At 41.8% G+C, this 24109-nt stretch overlaps 1 protein-coding gene and 1 long non-coding RNA gene across 4 annotated transcripts in view; one reads left to right on the forward strand and one right to left on the reverse strand.

Moving 5' to 3' along the window:
• Positions 1-3799, reverse strand: part of IRF2 (interferon regulatory factor 2) — an 85636-nt gene extending 81837 nt beyond the window's left edge. The window contains exon 1 of one of the 3 annotated variants that reach the window (XM_077761991.1): positions 3640-3799. The gene's annotated coding sequence lies outside the window, so the exon portion shown is untranslated. Of the gene's footprint in view, positions 1-3015; positions 3065-3245; positions 3287-3639 lie in introns of those variants that run through there. The other 2 variants (XM_077762009.1, XM_077761999.1) reach the window with 2 other exon arrangements.
• A 236-nt stretch (positions 3800-4035) lies between these two features.
• LOC144229915 (uncharacterized) overlaps positions 4036-24109 on the forward strand; it is a 24697-nt gene continuing 4623 nt past the window's right edge. The window contains exons 1-2 of the long non-coding RNA XR_013334649.1: positions 4036-4186; positions 11237-11371. This is a non-coding gene — a long non-coding RNA (uncharacterized LOC144229915). The remainder of the gene's footprint in view (positions 4187-11236; positions 11372-24109) is intronic.

Below are 24109 nucleotides of genomic sequence, written 5' to 3' on the forward strand. Positions count from 1 at the left end.
CCTAAGGGCGGGACTTCCTGCTTGGGTATTTCCCTAGGTATTTTATATAAAATATTGGCTTCAGGTTTAAGTCTGGAACCTATAATTTATCAATCTTTGTTGAAAAATCAATTTTTATTCAAACTTCCTCACTTTCATTCCCACCAGCCACTCCCTTGGGGGCCATCCCTCAACCCTGTCTTGGGCAGAGACTGTTCACCAAATATTGATCATACTCAGGACAAAGTAGGGCACACAGGGGCAGAAAGCCCTGACGTCCTATCTCAGGTGAGAAGAACATGGTATCCCATAAAGACAAAAAGAAGAACTGATTTTATTATAATAATACATATTACTATGCTGTATAGTATATAGTATACTTGACACTTCATAGTAGTTACATTATTCTTATGTATTACTTTATATACATAAAAAATGTTTAATATTTATTTTTGAGGGGGGGAGGGCCAGAGAGAGAGAGAGAGGGAGACACATAATATAAAGCAGGCTCCAGGCTCTGAGCTGTCAGCACAGAGCCTGATGCAGGACTCAAACCCACAAACTGTGGTAGCATGACCTTGGACACTTAACCAACTAAGCCACCCAGGTGCCCCTGCTTTATATACTTTTACATAGTTTATAAATATATACTATCTGTCTATTTTATTTATTTCTACATACATAGTGTTGGGCACACAGTAAGCATTCAATAAATGAAAGTTACCCAATTCCCATTAAAGATATTATGACAAAATAATAAAATCAGCTAAGGGCATACCTGTAATAAAAATAATGAAGTCAAGAGTCTGAAGCAATGGTGAAGAAAATTCAGACTAAAGCACACTGAGCCTGAGAAGATTTATGATATATGTGGTGGGGGGGGGGGGGGGAAAGGTTGGGGAGAGAGAGAAAATACATCAGTCCAATCACTGTTATTTCCATATCATTTGGTCTCCATGGATACCATCTAACTTCTCGTCAGACAGGAAAAAATTCACTGACATTCTCTTTCACTGTTAAATTCTTTCAGGCTTTACATAAAATAGCTATTCTGTGTTTAACTCCTTGCCATTATCCATATACTCGCAGGAGAAGTAAATCCCTTTGTGCTGAAGATTCTGTAGGGGAAGTCAGCGTTTAATCCACAGTCTTGATTTCCTGGCTTTTCCACATTAATAATAATAACAGAATTCTGAAAGTTAAGGCCTCACACACTTGTAGATTGCTGTAACTTATGCAACCTTCTTTCACACACAGTACCTCATCTGTTCCCCAAAGCAACCCTATCAGATATGCAGTTAAGTATTACTATCACCTTCCACAGAACTAACCCCAACAGGTAATCACTGTTATTTACCTTGTCGTTGTGTATTATCAGCTCACCAACTGCAAGGCAATTTCTCTAGAAGGTAAGGAAGTTGTGTGCCTGTTCCTAGTTGAACTCACAGAGCCTAGTGCTGTGTCTGATGCAGAGTGAATGTCTCCCGAATATTTATTAAATGAATAAATAAAGTCCTTTATCTGCTCTGAGCCCTTTTTGGTAGAAAGCACAAAACGGAACCGTGTCCCAGATACCCCATTTAGAGTTCTGTTCTCTATCAAAAGGAAATTGTGTGCAAATGCTCTAGAAACAACAGAGTTTATATTCGATAATCCTAGGAGTGAAAGTACGACGTCCGTACAAAAGTACCATGAAACAACAACGGATGCACATCTAAAGTTAAAATCCAAAGTCTCAAATGGTCCACTACCAGTTGTAAATTTAACATCCTCAACTGGCGTTAGTATATTGAATATTTGCCTAATAAAGTACTTCAGAAAGCAGAGTAAGAGCGGGACCACATTCATAGAGCTGTGCTTAGCACAACCATCTCTTTGCCATAATTTGCTCCCAATTTAACTGCAAACTCTTACTTTTGATTACGATGACATTTTTACGGGCGGGTCTGAAATAGGCAAAATTATCTTGAACTTTTGAAGATCAAAAGAAAAAAGACAACTCGGGGAGGATGAAATATATAAATGTTTAATATTAAGAAGCAATTACAAACCATCACGGAACAGGACTCCTAAATCTAAGAGGCCAAAATCTAACTTCTTACACAACAGGCTGGGTTATAAATTATAATCGTTCACTAATTACAGCGACATTCCGGACTTTGCCACATCCATCAATCGATGTTCCAAGATTACCCCTTAGAAACGCCAGTTTAATTTCTAAATGGTCCATCTCCGAGGTCTCCTTAGCAAAGGCAAGTTTTTCCGAACACTTTTTAGGTTTCTATTTCCATCCCTCTCCCGTCCAAAAAAGGAAGGATGGGCGTTGAGAAAAGGAGAGACTCCCGAATCTGTGTGCATGCCGACGTGAAACAGGGATCACCCTCCAGGTCCTGATAAGGCAGCGCGCGTCTGTCTACCATCAAGCCGATCCACCTTTGGAACTCAGTCTGTCACCAGACCCCTGTCTGCACCTGCCCCGAAAAGCACCAAAAAAGGTGCAGGCTCCTAAGTTCCAATGCTATTTGCAATCGGTCTGAAAGCTAATAAACGACTGCAGGCTTGACAGCAGTCTCGGTGATTCCTGAAAATCCACAACAGGAAACGTAACTGTCCTCCACCCTCCCTAGCCATTCATCAAAAGCCGACCGAGTCACAGCAACAGGGAGGCCAGTGGCGGAAGGCAAATGCCAGCACTTTTCCTCATGTAGAAGGACTGCCCTGTTCTTCACCGGTGACCAAGGACGAGGGAGCACAACCCACCGCCCGCACTGGAGGGAGGGGCTGCGGAGGAACGGAGCGGGTAAAAATGTCCCCAAGTTGCAAACACTCTACCGTGGGGCTGAAAACGAGTGCAAGCCACGCCGCAAATATGTGGCAACGTCGACTGCCAGCTGGTGACCGAGGCGTGTGCCTCCAACCACGGACCCGGGCGCCTCACCTGGTGCCCGGGACACCGTCTGTGCGCCCGCTTCGGGCTGCCAGCCTCCTCCCCGGCTCCCCCTCTCACAGGGCAAGGGGGCAGGGCGGCAAACGTACCGAGACCTGGGGCCAAAGACAGATGCCGGCGCGTCCTGGCGAGGGGANTCTTTACGCAGGAGCTGCCGGGAGAGAGGCGCCGCCGCCGGACCCCGAGAAGGACCCGCTCCCCGCCTTCGGATCCGGTGGCCACGGCGTCTGTAAACACGCACACGCACACACATGCACACGATAATGTTGTTTTAAAAGGAGGCCCGACTCCGGCGGACCTGCACCCACACACACAACACCTGAGGCGCAGAATCACACAGAGCAGGTCTGTGTCCATGGAGCCACCTCTCCGCATCTGCAAATCCAAAAGTGAAATTAAACCTCCACCAACCTCCTCCTCCTCCTCCTCCCTCTCTCCCTCCTCCTCCGCCTCCTTGCAGCCTCAGCAGCCCCAGTAGCAGCAGCAACAGCAGCAGAACCTGCTTCCCCTAAAATCAGATGATCCATAAGAGCTCCGACTGTTCCTCCAAACATCGGCATTAATATTTATGAACCCCAGCATTCTCCGTCTGCAAAACACTGTGTCAAACCATCAGGACACGCGCACACACACATCCCCTCCAGTCCTCAAAACATGCCCTCGAGAAAAACACACAACGCACAGCCACAACTATTATTTGAAAAAAATGTTACCTCTCAGTGTGCTTTTTCACACTACCAATACAATTCCGCAAGGTTTAAGGGTTGCTAGGGTGTGTGAAATGGAAACGAAAGCCCGTCAGTTGAATAATCGCAGGAGCAAAACTAAAAGTTACTCCCCGGCTTGCCTGAGAACAGTCCAGATCGAAAGCAAAACAAGGAGAGGAAACTGCGAAGAGCCGAGGCTGGAAATCCCCCCACCCCCCGCCCTCCTCCCTGCCTGGCTCCCTCCCTCCCTCGCCTCCCCCCTCCGCCCTCCTCCCTCCGCCCTTCCTCCCCAGTGTTTGTTTCGAGCTTGTGCAACCCGGAGGTGGAGGCGGAGGGAGGGCGCGAGCGGCCCGGCCGGGGGGGGGGNTCAATTTCATTTTCACTTCCCCGCGGCGCGGCGGCGGCAGCAACAAGCGGCCGCTCGGGAGTCGGCTCCTGGCGCGCGGGGACGCTCACACTCGCCGCGCTCACGCTCGAGGCGGGGTGGGGGGGACGTCCCGGGACCCCGCGTCGTTTCAGGCCCGAAGCTCGCGGCTGTGGGAGAGGAAAGCAGGTACCCGACCCTCCCTCCGCGCTCGGGGTTACCTGAATGCTGGGAAGGAAGGAGGGGGAGGAGGGCGCAGGGGGAGCCCAGGAGGGCACCGTCCGCTTGGCGGGGCAGGTGTGAGTGGTGTTTAGCACCGCGGTCCGCCGAGTGGAGAAAAATTCACTCTGCAGCACTGCCCGCCTCAAAGCAATAAAAGGAGCTGAAGACACAGCGTCACTTAAATATGAATTCAAGAACTGGGCTAAGCGAGGACTTGGCGCCCTTAACCTTATTTGAAAACCCTCATCAGTAGTTGAGGGTGCAACCATTTGAAGGATGCTCCCATCTCTGGCACCACCTGGCGCTCTGTTGGGGGGCGATAAGGAAGCCTTCCCCTACCCCCGTCAGCAGCACACTCCAGACCGAGCTATCGCCAGGGCAACAGAAGTTACTTTCCCGCAGGAGAGATGCGCGAGGGTGTGAATTAACTGTACTTCAAGATGTCTTCGTCGTGCCTGGTCCAGGAGAGAGGCTGTATATTGTGGCACTTCCGGCCAGATTCAGATTTGGCCTCTTTTACCTTTATTAGCTGGGCATGCTGTGTCACGCCGCATAACCTAAGGCCTCAGTTTTCAATGCTGTGAAATGGGGATAAATGGTAAAATGCAAGAATACAGGTACAGCACCTGTCACCTTCAGAGTGTGTTAGTTCAAATTAATACAGTTCATTTGGGATCTACCACGTTTGCGTCATTTGCTGTAAAGTTTTATTTATTTGGGGGGGAGGGAGAAAGAATGAAGGGGGAGGGTCAGAGAGGAGGAGGGTGGACAGAGGATTGCAAGCGAGGAGGCTCCTTGCTGACAACAGAGCAATTCCTGAGATCATGACCTGACCTGAAGTCAGACGCTTAACCGGCTGAGCCACCCAGGCTGCCGTGTCCTTTGCTTTAAAAGTTTCAATTCTTGGGGCGCCTGGGTGGCTTAGTCGGGTAAGCGCCAGACTTTCGCTTAGGTCATGATCTCGCGGTTCGTGGGTTCGAGCCCCGCGTCGGGCTCTGTGCTGACTGCCAGCTCAGAGCCTGGAGCCTGTTTCAGTCTGTGACTCCCTCTCTCTCTGACCCTCCCGTGCTCACGCTGTCTCTCTCTCTCTCTCCTAGAAATAAATAAAACATTTTAAAATTAATAATAAAAAAATAAAAGTATCACTTCTCATCTAATTAGACCTGTTTCTTCCTCTATGTGCAGTTTAATCAGCTTCTCAGATCTAGCTAACAAAGAAAGACCTTTCCTGGGAGGCCATAGCTGCTTATAGGTAAACACTTTTCTAAAAACGGCACTCTAGCATCCCTCTTTGCCACTGAAGTATTGAGTTCTAGGGACTGGATATGCCTGTGTGTTAGGAGACGGCTGAGTGCTTAGGAATCTGTTTTCTATGTGATCTCAGAAATAGATACACACATTGCTCCTTATCCTCTCTCCTATGATACTGTCTGACACAGCTACTTGCCTTCTTATTTCATGTAACAGCGACCACGACAGGCAACTGGAGTCATCCCATACGAAGTCCGTAGGGCGGTTATCATTCTTTACCCGCCTACGGCCCCCACGTTAAAAACCCCAACATACATCCCGTCCGTAGCATCCTGCTGGCTTGTTGATACTCTTCCCAATCGCGGACGAGGCTTCCTCTTCCTCTGCCCTGTTTTGCCTTCGTTCAGTGATGTACCGCCTCGGGCACGGCTCCTGGGTTGTGCTCCGCTAGGCAGGCAGCCACACTACTGTCCAATTAAGTAGAAAGCTAACTCCAAGTAAAGCGTGTTCCAACCCTAACCCCATCCCTCAAAAACCTCTCGTAGCCTTCAAAATAAAATCCATATTATTTAACAAAACATATAAAATCTGTTATAATCGGGCACCAGAGGGCTTTTCCAGCCTTATCTCCTGCTCCTGGGCCCCACAAGCCGTACGCTCCTCCCTGGTTAAACCAGCTGCCACTCCTTTTTGTAAAACAGCAGAGCCATCCTCTTTGCTGTTTTATCCTGAGCGTGGTCCTGGCACCCAGGCGCTCAGATACTCGTCAATTCATAATTCCTTGCCCTTTTATTCTCCTGAAATATTTTAGACTCTATCAGAGTCTTTTATTAATATACTGTAACTGATATTTATTGTACAGAATGCAAAAGATGCAGAAAAGTTGAAAAAAAAAAATAAGCCACCTGGAATCTCACCAGTCGGGAACTGAGCTCTCGATGTTTTTATGTCTTTCCTTCTAGTAATTTTTCAAAAGGGCCGTTTCCAGTTCTCATCTACTCGGTCTCTCTGTGTCACATAGCAGTGCCCATCCGGGTGCTTGGGTGACTTCCCTCTGTCCTGTTCTAAATCTTGGCTGGCTTCTCTTCTGCCAGCCCCCTAAATTATGGTGTTTCCAGACATTCCATCCTAAACCCTTCTATTTTCTCATTCCATGTGCTTTCTCTTTGAGGGCTCTCACTCCCCCCCAAAGCTTCAGATATCTCTATTTGGTAATAGCTCCAAAGTCTGTAGCTTCTGACTTCTGGATGATTTACCTCCTGGATGTTCCTCGGGTCCAACAAATCATGATGCATGTCTAAAACTGAACTCACCACATCTTTCCCGACAACCTTGTAGATGTGTCACCTCACTGACCCCCCAGGAAACTGGCAGAGATCACAGACTTCTGCCTTTGCTGAGCCTCACTAGAGCTCCCTTAGGCATGGGTACTGTTTCCAATTTTTCAGGCCCTTAGACACAGAAAGCATAGAATGAATTTCCCTCTGTTGTTATGACCTTGATGACGTATCACTGCAGACAAAAGTGTAAATACGCCCCCCACATCCACATGGTATTGATATTCACAGTCAGGAAATATTTCTCAGCTCTTTTATGAGATACATACAGTCACAAATCTCTCTGCAAAACGCAACCTTTTTGAAAGCCGCTGGAAAAAGTAACCTGACCAAACACCTTGGTCTAATGCAAAAAACGTTGTTCAACCCATCTATTATAATGAAACTGGAGTGATCTCCTGAACGGGGTATGTTAATATTTCCCCCGTGGATCTTCCTAAAAGAAGATCTACATGCATGCATTAGGACTAACTTCTTTTCAGGGAAGTTAAGTAAGAGCAGTGATTAGCTGGACACCTAGTGATTGTTCTCTCCTTTCAAATGTGTTTTTAATTTATTTTTCTAACGAGAATAGTTTCATAAAATAATCATTCAAGTAACAAACGTTATTAAGTGCCCACAAACTTTTCACAGCATTGGGAATACAGCACTGGACCCAAACCATTGGAAACCTCTGCAACCCGAGAAGGTCTCCTAGAGTCTAGTAATTTCCATTACACCGCCCCAGTATCCCAGCCTCACTTCCATCTGTAATCCCAGCCTTTAGAACCGTACACTAAAGCTAAGAATGTGGAATATGATGGCTGACTCACTAAAGTGTTAAATATTTATAGTTATGATTAAATCAGTAGCCCCTAATCCATCTGTCAAGTGATGTCCCAATTTTCTCCACCATGTCACTGATACCACTCTGTCCTGGCCACTAAGGTCTCTTCCATGGTGTTAGAATTTAGGAGACTATAAAATCATAGGAAATGAGTGTCCCACACTTGCAAAGGCAGTTGGCTAATAACCCATAGATTGTAGTTCTGCGCTCCAAAGAGTATTCTTGTGAAGTCCACACTGAATAAACACACAGTCAGGTTAGATTTTAGTTGAGACAGTAGAACAGTAATGACATTGAAAAAGGCTTCAGTCAAAGTTCAAGGATCAGAGGCATTAAGTTGGAGAGATTCTTGCTTGACTGTACCTCATGTAATGCTTCCTCCCATTTTACTAGAAACTCCGAAATGAGGTTTATTTTATCGCAATTATTCTCTGAAAATCATGAATTTAAATTGAGCCATATATTGCCCAGTCCTTAGTAATAAATATTAACTTTGTCCTGTTCTGACGAAGTAAGGGGAAAAATATTCTTTAAAATTGCCAGGAGTATGTGTATCTCTGTGTATATGTGAGAGAGAGAGAGATTTTGTGCAACAGGAAAACTTACAATTTTGAAAACTTCATAAATTGTTTTTTGCTAAAACCTCTCTGTTCCATCCCAAATAGCTTTGAAGTATCCATTACTATATCCAAATGATAAAGTAGTGCTTTCCTTTTTAAACTCAGGAGGAGGGGCACCTGGGTGGCTCAGTCGGTTGAGCATCTGACTTCCGCTCAGGTCATGATCTCGCGGTTCGTGGGTTCGAGCCCCACGCTGAGAGCTAGCGCAGAACCTGGAACCTGTTGCAGATTCTGTGTCTCCCTCTCTCTCTGACCCTCCCCTGCTCATGCTGTCTCTCTTTCTCTAAGAAATAAATAGAAAACATTAAAAAAAATTTTTTTTAATAAAAAAATAAACTCAGGAGGAAAAGACATCCATAGCTCTGCCTTGAAGTTCTTTAGAAAGAATTACTATAATAGTTTCAAGTATGAAAAATACATTAAACAAATACATTTCAAGTGTTTAACATAAATTCAGCAAGCCACAAAATTCACGGGATCCGGATATTTGACGAATTTTCTGTTACAGCTTCCTCTCTTTCCCTGCAAGCTCCTCACAGCCTATGAAGCCTGATGACATTCAGTATGTTCTCCTTCTCCCCAAATTTCCTAGCGCTCTGAATGACGCACCTTCACTCTGTTTAAAAATGTTTGGAAATTTTCCAGTCAGAAAGAGAGACGAGTGTCATAAAACAAAGGATTGAGAGTATTTTTAAGTCTCTGACTTCCTCGGAAAAAAAACGTCATCTCCACTAAATCCAAACGTGCGTGACAGTTCACACAGACGGCTCCTGGCGCTGCCTCCTTAGCCTCTGATGTGACTTGGTGACATGTCCCGCCCGTGTGTGCCCAGCCCTGCCAGGCCCCCGACTCTGAGAGCCGCAGTGAAGGCAGTAAGAACGGGACAAGCCCCTGCTCTCCCGGACCTTACACTGCAGTGGCGGTGATGTCAACAGTGACAGTTGGCATTGGTGTTCTGAAGGAAACAAGCAAGCGCTCTGGCAGATCTAGGTGGTCAGGGAAGGTTCCTCTGAGAAAATGGCTTGCAGGTTATTCGTTTCCCGGAGTTGCCCTAACAAAGTACCATAAACTGGGCAATTTAAATGACAGCACTGTATTGTCATACAGTGATGGAAGCTAGCAGGCCAAGATCCAGGTGTCCCAGGGTCGGTTCCTTGTGAGGCTGAGGGAGGGATTTGCTCCTTGCCTCCTGGCTTCTGACGCTTGGCCAGGAACCTTCGGCGTTCTTTGGCTTGCAAGTGATCTCTGATCTCTGCCTGCGTCTTCACAAGGTGTTCTCCGGGGAATGCACTTGCATCCAAATTTCTCCTTTTTATCAGGACACCTGTCGTTGGCTTAGGGGCTTCACTCCAATATGAGCTCATCTTAACCAATTACATCTGCAAAGACCTGTTTCCACATAAGGTCACATTCTGAGGTACTGAAGGTCATGACTTCCACCTATGAACGGAGTGGGGGACACAATTCAACACGTAACAGGTACCAATTATGCGCTGAAGCTCTTGAGCAGAGGTAAGAGTTGGGGGCTAAGTCCCTAAGAAGCTAAAGGGTCTGGCATATTCTGGGCACTGAAGGAATCTGTGACTTCAGAGTTGCAAATGAGGGAAAGAAGGCCCCTGCCAGGGGCAAGGTGAGCAGACACCAAATGGAGAAGTTTGGATTTTATTCTGCAATCAATGGGAAGATTTCCACAGATTCTGTGGTTTTAAAAGGTCATGTTATAAATTTCCCAATTGTCACCTTAACAGTGAAATGCAAGGATTTCTTAATTTGTCGGTTCCTAACAAGACTTTACCTTCCACTGCCCTCTCCATTACATGTTGAATTTGCTAAGGAGATACAACACATTCATGATCCCTGAAACAGTTTTATCTTTTTATATTCATTTTTAACTCCTCAGTTACAATATTTATTTCCTGTTATGGGACAACTGGGTGGCTCAGGTGGCTCAGTTGATTAAGTGTCAGACTCTTCATTCGGCTCAGGTCTTGGTCTCATGGCTCATAGGATCAAGCCCCACATCAGGCTCCATGTTGCCACCACTGAATCTGCTTGAAATTCTCCCTTTCTGTCTGGCCCTCCCTTTGTCTCAAAATAAATAATATAAACATTTAAAAAAAGAAAAAAAAATCCTGTTAACTTTCTCTCTGATTTTCATCTGCAAAAATAAAATAAGTTTTCTCTTCATTCGTTTTACCCCCTCAAGAAACTTCCCTTGAGGAGGAAGGAAAGAGAGAAGAAATGTTCAACTGAGGTATTTCCCTCAGACTTTGGAGTGAACCACGATCTTTTTCAGAGACTGGGTCACCACAAAATCAATATTCATTCCAAAGTTCAGTGGCTCCAAATGTATTCAAGTTGTTTGATTTCTAAAAATTTTTAGATCTTCTCTCTGTCAGAAACTCCATGTGTAATAAATCGTTTTCGCAAAACTGAATTTTTGTTGGCAGAACAATCCGCATAAGTAAAACTTCATGGTTTGCTTGAACGTTTTGTAATTTGAAAGCAAATATTGGTTTAAACAACCCATCACATATTTTCTCAACCTCAGACTATGGATCCTGGTTTCTGCACTCTTCCTTCCTTGACAACCGAAAAAGGTCCACTTTTTCCTGTTTTACATATTGACGTTCTGGGTCAGATTTCATTTTGGAAGAGGTTCTGTTGCTTTATTTTTTTTTAATTTTTAATGTTTTTTATTTATTTCTGAGAGAGAGACAGAGTGTGTGAGCAGGGGAGGGTCAGAGAGAGAGGGAGGCATAGAATCCAAAACAGGCTCCAGGCTCTGAGCTGGCTGTCAGCTCAGAGCCCGACGCAGGGCTCGAACCCACAAACCGTGAGATCATGACCTGAGCCAAAGCCGGACGCTTAACCGACTGAGCTACCCAGGCGCCCCAAGGTTCTGTTGCTTTAAAAAAAATTTTTTTTTGTTTAAAAACTAAGAGCCACAAAAACTGGATTGTTAGTTTGATTTCATTTTCAGATAACTGGAGATAAGAAAGGAAACACAACCAACCATGAGCGGAAAACCGTTCAGATTGATGGAGAGAAAGAAATACGGACACCAAGCGACAGGAGGCAGCTGTAAGCGTTGACCAAGCAGAACGAGCCACGAGAGGTACCCACATTATAATTTCATCATCACTCGACTTGCTCAATTGCCCCCCATTTTTCTTTGCTTTTCTTTCCCATCTTTGATGAGAAATTCTCATCTTTTCAGTGATGCAAAACCAGCAGAGCCATGACCTCTTGTTTCCATGTATGCAATTGAGGTCATGCTTTTATGACATTCGGGCAAAACTTTTCCCCTCCTTGAGAAACTGGAGACACACTACGCAATCCCATCATCTTTCACAATGCTTATCCATGTTTTCCCACATAAAACCTTTTCCTTCTGTTGGTAGTTTTGCTGATGATGAACTTACGATAAATATGATAGTAGGAAGTATTTAGGCCACATTGAGGGTAAAGGGAAAATGGGGTATTTTTAATGTCTATTTATTTTTGAGAGAGAGAGAGAGTGCAAGCAGGGGAAGGGCAGAGAGAGAGGGAGACACAGAATCTGAAGCAGGCTCCAGGCTCTGAGCTGTCAGCACAGAGCATGATGAGGGCTTGAACTCACGAACCGCCAGATCATGACCTGAGCCAAAGTCAGAAACTTACCTGATTGAGCGACCCAAGTGCCCTAAAGTTTTATGTATATGGTATAGCCACTCCAAAGATGTCTTTATTAAGTAAGACCAAACAGAACTACATCAAAACGTTAATACTGGTTGTCTCTGAGTGATGGAACTATGGATAATTTTTTTCCCTGTGGAAAAGTGAACATTTTTAAGAATAGATTTTACTTTTATTAACATAAAATTTTAATAATATTTAATAGGTGATTGCAGAGAATTATTTCTTGATATATGATCTTTATATAAATAACTTGTAAGCTTTTAGCTTGCATAGTACTTCAAAAACGAAAGCACGGATTAATAGATCTTCTATTTTACACTACAGTCTTTTAAGGATTTTTAGACCTATGTCTCTTTAAGTTACACGGAAGATAATTTTTCCTACAAATGTTATGTAGTTTCTCCTAATCTTCAATTTTATCAAAACATTCAGTTTTTAAAACACATTTGTGTTTTTATCTTACTTCCAATATTGACTTTCCGAATGAACATATAAGAACAAACTTATAAATCAATGAGTGTCCAGATCAATAGCTATTCATAAGTACTACATCTCATGATCATTAATAGTTAAATCATCTTTGGCTTTGATTCACATCATAGTTGAACTATGCTATTTGAAAAAGAATACGAATTAAAAGAAATCTATAACAACTAGAGTATCTTTTCTATAAGTTTTATTTCACTTATATGCAGATTTCAGTTACTATATTCTTAGCAATCAAATTCAAATTCTTAGATCTCAAACATGAATGAGGACTCTAAGAAAAATATCCCACTTTTATGTTAAATTTGTTCTTTTTGCATTTTGTCTTTCTGGCACTTTCGTATTTAGTCATCCTATTTCCTATTCTGCTTGCTCAGTTTCCACATACGACCAGATCAGCAGAAGGGGAGAGAAAACATCTCATTTGAGGGCAGAGAAGGAAAGAATCGCTCTTCCTTTTTCTTTCCTTCTCCTCTTCACCCCCCCCCCCCCCACACACACACAGTAGGGAAACANTTGGAATTCAGAAATATTTTACCACAGAAAACGTAAGAAGCTATAACAATGTAAGTATATCGTTTACTTTCATTCTGGGTTAAAATAAGAATTTTCGGGGCTCCTGGGTGGCTCAGTCGGTTAAGTGTCTAACTTCAGCTCAGGTCATGATCTCACAGTCCCTAAGTTCGAGTCTCACGTCGGGCTCTGTGCTGACAGCTCAGAGTCCGAAGCCTGCTTTGGATTCTGGATTCTGTCTCCCTCTCTCTCTGCCCCTTCCTGCTCATGTTCTGTCTCTCTTTCTCTCTCAAAAATAAATGAACATTAAAAAAAAAAGAATTTGTAGGCTGTCCTGGAAATCCAGTTTTGTAACATTGTACACATGGGAAGTTTTCGTTCTGAAATCTAAACCGCTGTTTTCCAAGAACTTGTCAGAGCACATTGGGCTGTGTAGGCCCGCCTGCCCTCTGCACGGCTGCGCTCAGCAATTTGGAAGAGACGAGAAGGAAAGAGTCCCGGTTCCGGATCTCAAGGCATGTGAGTCTACGTTGGTTGGGAGACAGAGCCCACAATGAAACGACTGTTTCAAGACCGAAACATTACGTGGCTCTGCTCCCGGGTAACATTTTAATACATTAATTTACCTGTTTGTTCAGCAAACAGGTTCCATGTGCTTTTTGACTCTATAGTAATTCTCTCTCTCGGTTTTATATTTTACATGATGTTTTCTAATATAGGTATTACATGATTATAGTAGAATATGAGAGCAATACAGACCTATTTGTAGTGACAGAATCGGAACGGACTTGAATGTCTATCAGTAACTAAATGACTGAATAGACCATAGTTGATTCGTTCTATGAGATGTTATGCACAAATAAAAAAGAACACATTAAAACTTTCTGTCGATCTAGAGAGGAGACTGGGATGTATTCTAAAGAATAAAAACCAACAGGTAAAGCAGTGTTCACATTATGATCTCAGTTTTGCAAAGACAACAATGAACCCCTCCTCCCCCAAAACAGTGTTTGAATTCGAAAGGACAAAGGTGTTTATACAAAGCTGTTAATATTGGTCACCTTGAGGACACGTGGGTTACTAATTTTTTTCTCTTTGTATGGAGAAAAAAGTGGTAATTTTAAAATGAAAATCTGGAAACACAGAGCAGATAAAAGAGAGAAATTAAAATCCCTTTGATTTCTGGGATTTCTGTTTTGTTAAGGGTGTGTGTGTGTGTGTGTGTGTGTGTGTGTGTGTGATCTACCCTGGATAATTAATATAGATTTTTCTTGACTGTCCACTATGTTTATGTCACTCCAAGGGACTTCAGCCAAAAGGGCTTTAATCCAAAGCCACCAACACACCCACACTGGAGACATTTTTAAGCAGGGCAGGCACTTCAGTCCCGTTTGGGATCTGCCTACTCTCCCAGGGGGAATGGCCCATCTCAGCCCTTTCTGTACATCTCTCCTCCCTAAATGGAACGGAAGAAGTGTAAAAATGTGGGAATAAAGAGTGTTGTCCTCATGCCAGCGTGAGCCCTGCTCTCATTAAGGGTTCTCCCCTTGATACTGATGAATCCCCCAACATCATCCTAAGGAACCAACATGGCTTCCCACCAGGCAGGCTGGATGTACTCACGGGAAGGAAGCAAGCAGATAATGGAGTCTGGCCCACTAAATACATGTTAAGAAAATGCTGTATACATTTCTGCTCAACATTATCTGTAAATCCATAATACTAATTCAGTGGCCTCAGAAAAAGTGAGTCACTTAGTCCAGTTTTCTCTGAACTTCTTCTGAAGAATTATTCATCAGGAGATAGATGTCCATTATATCAACGTGATACTTTCATCAGCACAAAAACAAACAATTCCAGATAGTAAACAACAAAGCATCGCCAAGACTACTCAGAAGACTTTCAGAGGTGGTAGGATTTGAGCTGTTCCTTAAAGAATAGATTAAAAATAGAGTAATTAAAAATAGGTGTGTGTGTGTGTGTGTGTGTGTGTGTTGGTTAACAGCTGGCTTTAAAAAGCCTTGACAGAAGCTTTCAGACTTTAAAATGTCCTCTCATCCCACAGAGAACACACATCTAACCAACTCATCTGGTTGTAGTCCAAGCTAGTTCTGCGTTTAAGCCAAAGGGATTGTATGAATTCTACATTAAACGTATTTGTAGAGTTAGGAAACTGGCCTTTTCCGTTAAAAATTGGAGGTGGGGGTGGGGAGGACGACCCCTAGATCCAACATGTGGAAGAAATATGTGTGTTTACTAAGATGTCTAAGGCAGATCTTCAGCCTCTAAAACTATAGATCGAAAACTATTTCCTTGCGATACGTTAACGGATTCCTTAGAAGTGAAAGAGAAAAGTTAAAGTCACCCATCAGTGCCTGTAGACATGAATTTCTCAGGGCATGCAGCAGGAGGCAGGCTGATTCGATACTGGAGCTGATCGTATTCATTGTCATGTTCAGGAAGTACAGAAGTGTCCCCTCAACTTATTTGTCAACTCAGCGTTCCACTCATAAGTCACTTTGATTATAAGTCTGTGTCTTCCATGATACCAAACAGCTGGTAGGAACTAAAGAAGAAAATAGCCAGTCCAGATGGTTAGCTTGTGGTCATGTAGGCAAAACACCTGAGCACTAACCTAGTATTTTTTCCAGGTGTGCGATGGATTGGGCTTTGATCCTTCCACTATACACTTTACTTCTTCCTGTTAGCCAGCATGAAGCCCAAATTCCATTCAAATGCAATTTACCTCCAAGTTTAGGCTTTAATTAAGCAAAATAAAGGAATTCTAAGAATCCATAATATGGTGAGTCATGTTTTTTCTGTGATAAAAATGTGAAAGACTCCTAAGTTTAGCATAGCAGAGTGAGGACATACCCACCCAACCACCTTCTGTCAAAATTCACCACGAAATGTCAGGGAGAATAGGTAACAGAAACGCATATCCATCACTAGGAAACTAAGTGATGTCCGTACCCGCAATATACAGAAACAGAGTTTGGAAAGAGGAGTAACAAAGGGCGAGGAGCAAAGACCGAGCGCAGAGAAGGAACATCAATCCTTAATGCCTGCAAAGGGAATTGGAGGGATACCTATGAGACGTGAGCTAATTTTCCACACAGAACCCAGAAAAACACAGGAATAGAAAACACCGGGCAGCGGCAGCAGGGTTAATTAGAAGTCTAAATAAGGAGCATTTAGATCCCTCCAGTTCTCCACCCGTATCCAGTTCCCAAAGTGGATATTTGCAAACAGTGATGTGTAGAGAGCCTCAGGAGAGGACCAGCTGTTTCCCTCACAGTTTGCCCTGTGAAGACCACCAGCGTGTAAGCTCATGCCCAAAGAGCTTCTGGTCAGGTCAGCTTTTTACCTTAATCTTAAGAGTGAACACTTTTAACATAACCAGAGCGAAAACAAACAGAATAAAGAGTTCCTGCAACAAAGAGGATGCAGGAAAGAAAACTTAAAAAAACAAACGACTTTCATTAACATTAAAGATATGAGAAAAGATATTGCCTCTATAAAATGGGAGCAAAGTGATATAAAAAGGAACCATTTAAAGAACCAGAAAATGTTCCTAGGAATTAAAAAGAAGACAGAATTTTAAAATTTTATAGAATAATGAGAAGATAAAGCCAAACAGATCTCACGTAAATTGTAATAAAATAAGAGAGAAATGGAAAATAGGGAATAAAATGAAAAATGGATGTTCAGTCAAAGAGATCCAATATCTAGTAGAAATTCCAGAAAATGATAATGAAGGTAACAGTGGACAGAAAATTAGTAAAAGCATAAGAAAAGCCCTCAGGACATTTTAAGGAACACGATTTTCCCAATTTAAAAGGCACCCCACTGTCCAGCACAATATGTGAAGGAAGATATGCACAGATCTGTATCAAGATTACCATCACAATAAAGAACTAAAAAAGACAGTTTGGCAATGAAAAAGTAACAAGGACTATAGTTGATCTCCTGCAGCCAGCAACCAGAACCCTGGACAATACATGAAACAACTGTTTTCAGGCATTGAGGGTTTACACAGACTAGAATCCTTAAGAAAAAGGAAATGAATAAGGGAGCACTATGCTGTCTGTGGAGGCAACTTCCACACTGCAGCTGCAGTGATGCGGGGGGCGGGGGGCAAAAGGGAGTGAGGAAACAACTATGAGAGGTCAGAGAGGCTGAGGGGCTGGGAGCTGTGAGGCAGAGTTCTCAAAAAAGAGCCTGTTATATAGAAAAAAGGTCCAGAAATTCGTATGGTCCGCTCTAGTGTTTGCTGAGTACTGAACCAGGCATGTGGAAGTCAGTACTCCAAAATGCTAGACAAAGAATGACTGGCAAACTAAATATTCCCAGAGCTCACACAGACCTTAGAATTGACCAAATCTCCCACAGGCAGAATGGAGAGGCCTTACTGATCATCCAGGGTATTGATTCCTTTTCCTACGTAATAGGCTGAACAATCACTGGAATGAGGGCTATTTTCTATATGTCTTAGCAAAGCCTAGAAACAAGTCTTAAAGGGATAAAGCTGATATGGAAATAAAATTGCTTGCTCAAGCAAAGCCAAAAACTTATTAAGGTAAGACAAAAAGCAAAATCCAGACATTCAACAACACAAAATACGCAATGTCTAAAATCTAATAAAAAATTACCAAACATGTCAAGAAGTAAGAAAATATGACTCATAATCAAAGGGTTGGGGGGGAACTAAGCAATAGGAACAGACACAAATCAAAGCCACACATGATGGAACTAACAGACAAGGATTTAAGCTATCATAATTGTGAACTCATGTTTAAACGAAAATATGAACCTAATGAGAAAATACATGGGAGACATCAAAAAGAATCAAATGAAATTTCTAGGATAAAAAGAAAGTTTACCTAGATGAACCCAGACCCAGATCTTGGCATCCAAATTCATTCTCCAATAGGAGAATCCAGAGCTCCTTGGAAAACCGACAGAGTCTAGGGCTGAGGCGGGGAATATACAAGATGAGCCTGGTGCCAGAAGGTAAGGATGTCCTCAAAAACTAAAATGATGGGGATACGTCAAAGGGACACAGGAGCCAACTGAAAGCCCTATGCATGAACAGTTTTAACAAAGCAAAACAAAAAAACAAAGAAGAAATACCGGATTATAACTGAAGTATAAAATAAATATCTATGAGTCCACACAGACACAAATTAATGATAAATAAATTAATGCAAATAACTCACATAGAAGAATTTCAAATAATTGTATGTAGTTACTTCTCCCTCAAAGTCGCAGAGCATATCTTTTACCCCTTAAGCATCGTGCTTCCAATGAGTACAGGATTGAAAAATCAGAAAAACACTACCTCAGTCAGGTGATCAAAATTACCATCATTGGTGATAAGTCATGTTGATAGCATATACCCTTAATATGATGTGATGAGTATGGCACTTTACCTCTGTGGTCTTCCTCCCCAAAACCCATAACTCCAATGTGGCAGGCAAAATAATGGCCCCCAAAATGTTTACCTTTCAAAGCCCAGAACCTGTGGCTATATTACCTATGACAAAAGGGACTTTACAGATGAGATTAAGGATACAGACTTTGGATGGAGGGATTATCCTGGGTTGCCTGGCTGTACCCAGGCTAATTGTATGAGTCCTTAAAAGTGGAGACCGTCTACTGGTTCTGTAGTCAGGAGAGAAAGAGAAAGATGTGACAGTGGAAAAAGTGTCAGAGATACGGAAGGGTCAGAGAGTTGCTAGGTTTGTAGATGGGGGAAGAAACCACCAACCAAGAAATTGTACACAGTCTCTAGATCCTGTAAAAGACAAACACAGAGCCTCCCCAGAGCTGCCAGAGAGGGTCACAGCCATGCTGACATCTTGATTTTGGTCCAGGGAGACTCATGTCAGGCTTCTGACATCCAGAATTGTTAACAAATACATTTGTGCTATTTAAGCCACTAAATCTGGAGTAATTTGTTAACAATCAATGGCAATAAAGAACACATACATTAAGTCTAACCATGAGAAAAACAAACCCAAACTGAGTGACATTCCACAATGTACCTCATCAAAACTGCCAAGATCATCAAAAACAAAGAAAGTCTGAGAAACCATCACAGCCTAGATGAGCTAAGGGAGACATGATACATGTAATGATGTAATGTAATATTACATATAATGTAGTATCCTAGATGGGAAAAGGGACACTGGATAAAACCTAAGGAAATGTGAATGAAGTATGGACTTTAGTTCATAGTAATGCATCAATGTTGGTTCACTATTTGTAGCACATGTACCACTGTAATAGGAAAGGATATTAACAAGAAGAAAAACTGGGTGAGGAATGCATAGGAATGCTATGTGCTATCTTTGCAAATTTTCTGTAAATCTACAAATCTTCTAAAATACAAGTTTTTTTTTTAATTCGCTAGATAGGATTAGCAGCAGTTTAGATACAGAAGACAAGGCAAAATGAAATCATAGCAATACAAAGTATCCAAAATGGAGCCCAGAGAGTTAGAAAAAGACTGGAAGAAGAAATAAACAGAGACCAAGTGAGCTTTGGGAAAATGCAAAGCAATCTGACACATGTATAACTGAAGCCCCAGAAAGTGGGGAAGGGAGGCCAGAAAAAAATCTTTGAAGAAATAATGACCTCCAATTTTCTAAACTTGATGAAATCCACAGATGTAAGAAGTTCAGCAAACCCTAAGGAAAACAAACAAACACCCAAGAAACACAGCAAGGCATATTATATTCGAGCTCTGAAAACACATGATAAAGAGAAAAATCTTAAGACTAATATTACATAGAAGAAAAATGTTACATAGAGAAGAACAAAAATAAAAAAAGATAGCAGACTTCTCAATAGAATTTCGCAAGCCCAGAAGGCAATGGAATGGTACCAGTTAGTAATCAGATTGATGAATTCAATATAAGCAGCAGCAAAAAGCATAATTAAACAAGTGGCACAGCAACTAAAGAGCTTCTGCACAGCAGGAACCCTCCAGAAAATGAAAAGGCAACCTACTGAATAGGAGAAAATTATCACAAATCCTATCTGGTCAGAAGCTAATATCCAAACTATATAAAGAATTCTTACAACTCAATAGAAAAATAAAATCCATCCAATTTAAAAATGGGCAGAAGATCTGAACAGACATTTTTTCCGAAGAAAATATACAGATGGACAACAGACACATGAAAAAATGCTCTACATCATTAATCACCAGGGAAATGCAAATCAAAACCATAATGAGACATCACCTTACACCATGTGAGGATGGCTAGTATCAAAAAGACAAGAGCTAACAAGTGTTGGTGAGGATGCACAGAAAAGGGAACCCTGGTGCACTTTTGGTGTGAATATAAACTGGTGCTGCTGCTATGGAAAACAGCATGGCGGTTCCTCAAAAAATGAAAACTACATGAGCGCGGGGTGTTATACATAGGGGATGAATCACTGGAATCTACTTCTGAAACCATTATAGCACTATATGCTAACTAACCTGGATGTCAAATAAATAAATTAATTAATTAAATTAAAAAAACAAAAATCCCTCCCCAAAATTTTTAAATACAAGGGTGCGTGGGTGGGTCAGTCGGTTGGGCATTCAGCTTTTAATTTCAGCTCAGGTCGTGATCTCACGGTTCATGAGTTCAGGCCCCGCATTTGGCTCTGTGCCGACAGTGTGACGCTTGCTTGGGATTTTCTCTCTCTCCTTCTGTCTTTCTCTACCCTTCCCGTGTTCTCTTTTCCTCTCTCTCAAAATAAATAAATAAATAAAACTTATTTAAAAAACTAAAAAATAGAATTACCATATGATCCAAAAATTCCACATCTAGGAATTTATCTGACGAAAATTAAAACATAAACCCAAAAAGATATGTACACCCTCATGTTCATTGCAGCTTTATTTACAATAGCCAAGTTAAAGAAACAACTTAAGTGTCTATCAGTGAATGAACATATGAGAAAATTATGGTATATATACAATGGAATACTATTCATTCATTAAAGAGAATGAAATCCTGCCATTTGCAACTATACAGATGGACTGCGAGAGCATTATCCTACGCTAAATAAATCAGAGAAGGTCAAATACTCTATGATCTCTCCTACATGTGGAGTCTAATAAAACAAAAAGCGAGCTCATGGATACAGAGAACAAATTGGTGATTGCCAGAGGCATGGGATGAAAATTGGAAGACACAGGTGAATTGTTCTTTGTTGTTGTTTTTTTTGTTTAAGTAAATGAAGTGACATTTTAAAAACCAGGAAATAAAAAAATTTTTAAAAAAAGTTTAATGATATTGTAAAACAATAAGAAGAAAATATCTTGCAATGGAAAATCAAAATCCTGGAAATCATCAAATAAAAAAATTAATAAATTTAACTACATATAAATACTTTTAAATTCAACAGGAAAAAATATAAACAAATAATAAAACAAATAGCAAACTGAAAACCAGTATTTATAACAAATAAAACAAGCTCTTAATTTCTATGAAATAAAAAATAAATAAGATTTCTTCCGGTCTACTTATAAAAAGATCAAAACTCCAATATTAAAATGGGCATATGCACGGGGTGCCTGGGTGGCTCAGTCGACTATGTGTCCAACTTCAGCTCAGGTCATGATCTCACAGTCCATGGATTCGAGCCCACATCGGGTTCTGTGCTGGCAGCTCAGAGCCTGGAGCCTGTTTCAGATTCTATGTCTCCCTCTCTCTCTCTCTGCCCCTCCCTCACTCACACTCCGTCTCTCTGTCTCAAAAATTAAAAAAAGAAAAATTAAAAATTGAAAAAAAAGAAAAATGGGCATACGCAGAAACAGATATTTCATAGAAGAAATGGGCAATTGACACGTAAAAAAGACATTCAGCTGCAGCTTTAATTAAATAAATGATCATTAAAACAATAATTTTTAATGAATGATTTTGGCAAAGATCAAAAGGCCTGATAGGAAACAATTTTTTGCAAGTTCAAGGTAAACAGATGCTCTTACACACCTGTTGCAGGACAGAATTGGTGCAACCCCTTTGGAGGGCAATCTGACAATACATATCTTAATGTAAACTTCACGTACCCTTTAATCCAGCATTTCTGGATATGGATATTCATTGTATTACTATCTTGGTAGATAAAAGCTAGGGCATGTGGTACACACCACAGTATTGATATTAATATAAAAATGTATAAGCAACCTGAAATTTAAAAAATAAAAAGCATGAACACACAACTGAGGTGAACACAAAAGTTAGAACTTAGTTAAAAAGACAAGATCTATGTACTAGAATCAATTAGGAAATAATTCTAGGGTAATGCATCAACCTACACGCTGCATGGAGGCAAATTATACCGTTGATGCCCTTAGTGACCTTGTGAAAGAGACAGAGTCCACTGTTGTAATGGGTTCAACAGTGGCCCCAAAAAAGGCATGGTCATGTCCTAACACCCAGAACCTGTGACTATGATCTTCTTAGAACCTGGGCCTTTGCAGACATGGTGAAGTTAAGGTTCTTGAAATGGGGATTACTCTGGTAATTCAGGATTACTCTGGTGGGCCTACATCCAAAGACAAGTGTCCTAATGAAAGACAGAAGAGGAGAAGACACATGGACAGAGCAAACAGTGTTGTGAAGACAAAGACAGAGATTGCACCATTTGTAGTACAAAAGCCAAAGAATGCTTGGAGCACCAAAAATGGAAAGAGGCAAGGAAGGATTCTCCTCCAGAGCCTCGGAAGGCCAAGAACCATGGTCATTTTTATGCTTCCACTGTATGTATAATCTGACTAACCATTGATTAACCACCCCTACCTTTCAAGGTACACAACATCAAATAGATGTAGGATCTTTTACCCTCGACTATCTCCATTATTTCATTTAACACACAGTTTCTGGGTTGGTTAGAATTTTATCGTGCTTCATCTCAACTTCATGGACCTATGTGGTCCCCCATACGGGGTTCTGGGTGATTTGTCCCCTTTCCAAGGTGATAAATTGTCAATATCAGACAAATTTCTGACTTTCTGGCATTTTTCATATATTTCTTTCTATTCAATGCCAGAAAAGATCCAGAGATTGGGAGAAAGTGGAATGGCACATGAAGACTAGTTTTTGTTTTTGTTTTTTTCTCTATGCCTACAGATAATTTTTAAAATGTTTTTGATATGTTAATACTTTTAACGAGGACATCTAAACAGACTAAATGTGTTTTCAGAGCAACAATAAGGCCACTGACCTTGAGACACCTTAATCAGCAAAAGCATTTTAGCTGTTTCATGTGGCTCAACTAAAATATGAATACACACATACCAAACCAGCCCCCCATCTACATATCCTAGCAGAGTCATTAACAAAACGTAAACAGTCACTTTCATGATATGATCAGACCTATTTTTTGTAGAATGACCCATTTTTATGAGAGACTTAGACCAAGCCAATATCCCCAGCTTTTTGACCACCAGAGAAGGAAGGAAGTGTACAGAACTAACATTTACTGAGTAAATACTACGTACAGGCCCCTCTGCCAGACGCTTAAACACCCTGTCATCCTGATAGGTCATTCCCTTTGAGGCTGAGAATCTAATTCCGTTTCAGTATTTCATCATCTCTGCCTGGTCTGCTGGAGCAGGTGCCTTACTGTTATCTCTCCTTCTCCTTTGGTTTCCTGACAGTCCATTCTGGACTCAGATGCACCCGAGTGTTATTAAAATAGATCTTGTCACTTTCCTGCCTAATCCCCTAGAGGCATTTCCCAAAGCAATTAGAATAAAATCCACCCTCCCTTCAATGGCCTACAAAGCCTGCATGCGGTCTGGTCCCCCACCTACTTAGCCCTCTCCCACTTCATCTGAGACTACCCACTTTCCAACCCCTTAACTGTGTCTCGGCGCAGGGGTCAGGGGTCGGCAAACAACAGCCCACAGGCCAACAGCTGACCACCTGCTTTGGTACAGCCCCTGGGCGAAGAATGGTTTTTACATGTTTAAAAGGTTAGAAAAAAATCAAAAGAAGAACAATGTTTCGTGACACGTGAAAATGATACGCAATTGCAATATCAGGGTCCATAAATAAAGTTTTCGTGGAAGACAACCTTGCTCGTTCGTGTATGTATTATCCAGGGCAGCTTTCAGGCTACAAATAGCTGAGTAGATGCAATTAAGACTGAACAACTGCTTGGGGGG

Source organism: Crocuta crocuta, unplaced genomic scaffold, assembly GCF_008692635.1.
Source record: "Crocuta crocuta isolate KB4526 unplaced genomic scaffold, BGI_CrCroc_1.0 scaffold90, whole genome shotgun sequence".
NCBI classification, from domain to species: Eukaryota; Metazoa; Chordata; class Mammalia; order Carnivora; family Hyaenidae; genus Crocuta; species Crocuta crocuta.